Below are 4,333 nucleotides of genomic sequence, written 5' to 3'. Positions count from 1 at the left end.
TTAAACAATGGCCTTAAACCCAACCATAAATCTTAGGAAAAATACCTTAGAAACTTAACATATCTATTGAATTATGGTTGAAATTTCGTGGCTTAAAACCTCACTGAATGGGCTACACAAATTCATGAACTTCAGCCACATTTACACTTCATGCATTATTGCATGCAACTTTTCTTAAATTGTTTGGAATCATTACCCTCATTTCTCTTCTGAATACATTTTTTTACATTTTTCCTTTTGAAAGCCCTTGCATGCATGAGATAATCTGGAAAATTTCAAGAGCTTTTGTTATTTCTTTGATTTATTAGAATTATTGCTAAAATCAAGGGCATAAATCATATAAAATACTTCCATAGGTCAATAAATCCTAAATAAATTCATGGATGATCCTTATGGGGAATAATGACCCCTCACCAAATTTCAGTAATTTTTGCTGTTTCATATGATTTCTAATTTTCTTTTATTTAGGACATGATTAACTACAAAACCACTTTATAAGATGTAAAAATTGTATATAACAATTTTCGCATACCTTACCTGTGATGGGTGACTCCAGAAAATAATTTCAAGATTTTCCATCATGTTTTACTATTTTTCCATACCTTACTATTTTTCCATCATGTTTTACTATTTTTCCATCAAGATTTTCAAGATTTCAAAATTGTATATAACAATTTTCGCATACCTTACCTGTGATTGGTGACTCCAGAAAATAGTTTCAAGATATAATATTATAGAGTAGGAGGTTACATAAAAATTTTGAATATTTTTCTCTACTGTAAACTATTTTTCTCTTATTTTCTAAAGTTAATTGCACTAAAATACACTTAAATATACATAAATACCCAAAACCAGTTTATACATTATGAAAACCACTTTTGATATTTTTCCCAGGATATTTATACTGTAAATGATGTTACAAAAATTTATGGTGATTTATTTTAACTGTTTAATATTATTTCTTTAATTAATGACTATTTAAAGGAATAAAGCAAGGAAAAATAGAAATACCCACTGAAAAATATCTTTTATATTTTTCCCAGCCTATTTATGTATAATAACAATTAAATAAAAACTTTGGGTAATTTTGGAAACTGTTTTCTATTTATTTCACATTTTATTGAAATAAATGCTCAAAAATCATAAAATATAATTAAACAGCTTGGAAATCCATTTTTATAATTTTCCCAGCTTAGTATTGTGTAATAACAGTTAAATAAAAAGTTTGAGAATTTTTATCCCTCGAATGCTATTTTCGTGAATTTATGTTGTAATAACAACTTAAAAATTTGGAAAGTTTATATTCCAAGGTTGTAATTAATCGCCCGATATATAGAATTTCATTACTTCAGAAAAAGTGTAACTAATTGATATAAAATCCAATACTAAAACATAAATTGGCATTTCCCTATATGTAGAGTTTACTATATTAGCATTAGATATCGACATGGAAACTCACTAGTGCGTGTGTTTGATGTCGTAGGATCCCGGTAGTAAGACGTTGGTGCATCCCGAAGTACCGCTTGTGTCTACACAAAACATCGTGAGTATTCACGCACTCCCCTATTTTCGGTTTTTATGTTTTGGGGTGGAAAAGCATGTCCTAAACTATTTATATCCGTTGTATTTATCTAACTCGTATAAACTTGGTTGTTATATTTAGCATACTGTGAGTATTCACGCAGTCCCCTATTTTCGGTTTTTATGTTTTGGGGTGGAAAAGCATGTCCAGAAAAACTATTGTTTGCATGTTGTATTTAAATTGAATTGTATCAAACATGATTGCTATTGTATTGCTATGTTTCTTTATGTATGTCTATGCAACACGGAACATGAGAACTTATCGTACTAAGGCCCTTCCCTTATCTCTAACCATTAACTCTTTGAGCCAATGGTCGTTATGGATAGCGCTATTAGGAATTGACAACTCCTCACTCGCCCGAATCGCTGGAGTGCATGATACCATATTCATCTATGGAACGATAAGCATAGATCTCGATAGGGCTTCAGTCATAGGTTTGGTTGAGACTCGTTGTTTGCTCATAGACATACAAACTCGTTTCTCGTTATAGCAATAAACTTGAATTCATTAATAGCAATCAACTTGTTTATCATTGAAGCAATGTACTTGTATTTACGAAAAGCCTTATTGTACGCTCGATTTTTATAAACTTGTGATACTCACCAACTATTTTCATAGTTGACGCTCGTTTTACATGCTTTTTCAGGAAGTAATTAGTAAGTGGATGTAAAGATTCATCATCATAGAGCATGCTGCATCGTGCTGAAGCTATTATGAAGCTATATTTTGAACAATGTTATTTTGAAAAACTTGTATTTTGTTTCTTTTGAAGCTATGGGTTGTAAACTTTTAAATACTGCTATGGTGATGTATCTTTATCTTTTGCATTGAAACCGTTATCGCTGTCATACCTTGCGTTTCCGCTTTAGCGGGTTGTGATAGAAGTGGTATGAGAGCTAAAGTTATAGAGAACATCGGTTTTTCTTTAAGAAAACACAACCTATAACTAAAACTTACAAAGAAATTCTTTTTACATCAAACATATTACTAGTATAATTAGGTCGGGAGTTGTATTATTGGACCTTGATTAAACATAGCCTGATCACCTATGTTTAATTAAGAAAAGATTTATACAAAGCTTGAGCTAATTATAATGGGAATATGTTCAACAAAAATATTTGAGAAAACTTTATTTCAAAATTTCAAAAGGTTAATTTTGGTGTGTGTAAGCATTGCATATTATAGGCATGCATTGTCATTTATTTCATATCTCATTGAAACTATGTCACAGTCCACTATGTCAACATCGTCATCTTCCCGCGCTACCGCCTCAGCCGATGAATCCGGCTACGTCACTGTTATCCCTCGACGTAATCCCCCCGCCTCGGTAGAAGAAGACCCATCAGAGGATACGGAAGATACTGGGAACTCGGTGGAGATCAGCAATGACAACGCCTTGAGTCAACGACGCGAGGCATCACCGACATCGGTGTTGCCACAGCCACCGCTCTATGGACTTCGCATTCGGAGGACAGCGAGGAAGAGTGTTCCCATTCCAGGAAGGATACCCGCCAGCACAGCAGGACATGGCACGACAGGACCTAGCGGAGCAGAATCCAGCGATGCAGGACCGAGAGCACCCTCACCTCAGCAAGTCATAGGGATACCTGTCAGACAGCCAGGTATGACCCCGGAGGAGTCCCGGAGATTGCAGTCGATAGCAGCGGGCCTACGTCACAGTCTTGCTGTGATAGCTGGGCATCGAGAAGTTTTGGATGAAGTCTTGGCAGGAATGGAAATCCTGTATCAGCATTCGATGGAGACTGCTGACACTGCTAGTGCTGCTAGACGAGAGGCAGGTCATGCGATGACAGCATATTATGTGTTTGGTGGGCTGTTCCTGATTGTGGTGTTGATGCTTCTTGTTGGGATAGCGATTGGCTTTTGGTTCTGATTTCAGTATATTGTTTTATTTTGTTTTGAAATGAAAACCCATGTTGGGTGTCTTTTGGGAAAAATATTTAAAACTTTATTTTGGGATTGACGTATTGGTTTGGTTTTAAGATTATTTCAAATGGTAATGAAAAATTTTATTTTATGTTTGAAAACTTTTACTATGAGGTCAAACCCTAAAATTTATTTGGTAAATGGTTGAATAAAAGAGATTTTTCTTTTCTTTCCTTTCTCAAATCTATATGCATAGTATTAATGCAACCCATTAATTTGACAACACTTACGGTTTTCAAAATGGTAGTGAAATACATATTATACATTATTTTATGTATTTATACGTATTTCTTCTCCTGTGTCATAGAACCATGTCAGGAAGGCCTAATCGCGGGCGCCCACAGAACGAAACGCCCGATGTTGCTCAAATGGTAGCACAACAACTCATGCAAGCAATCCCAAACATTGTTACTCAAGTAACTGCAGGACTTAATGCTAACCAAGGAAGTAGTGGAGGAAACCGAGGAAACAATGAAAGAGAATGCAACTACAAGTCCTTTATGGCCTGAAAACCTAAGGAGTTCCATGGAAAGGAAGGTGCGGTCGGGTTACTGAAATGGATTGACAGCATGGAGTCGGTCCTTCATATTAGCAAATGCCTCGAGCGCAACAAAGTTGAGTATGCATCTTTCCTATTCCAAGATAGGGCATTAACCTGGTGGAATACTCTAGTGCAAACCCGAGGCCGTACAGCAGCATATCAGCTAACTTGGGAAGACCTAAAGAAGCTGCTGATAGAGGAGTATTATTCCAAGAATGAACTTCATAAACTTGAATATGAATTCTGGAACCATTCTATGGTTG

Source organism: Lactuca saligna, chromosome 5 (assembly GCF_052625555.1).
Source record: "Lactuca saligna cultivar CGN05327 chromosome 5, ASM5262555v1, whole genome shotgun sequence".
NCBI classification, from domain to species: domain Eukaryota; kingdom Viridiplantae; phylum Streptophyta; class Magnoliopsida; order Asterales; family Asteraceae; genus Lactuca; species Lactuca saligna.
The sequence above is the reverse complement of the archived record's forward strand: the minus strand, read 5'-3'. Positions refer to the sequence as shown.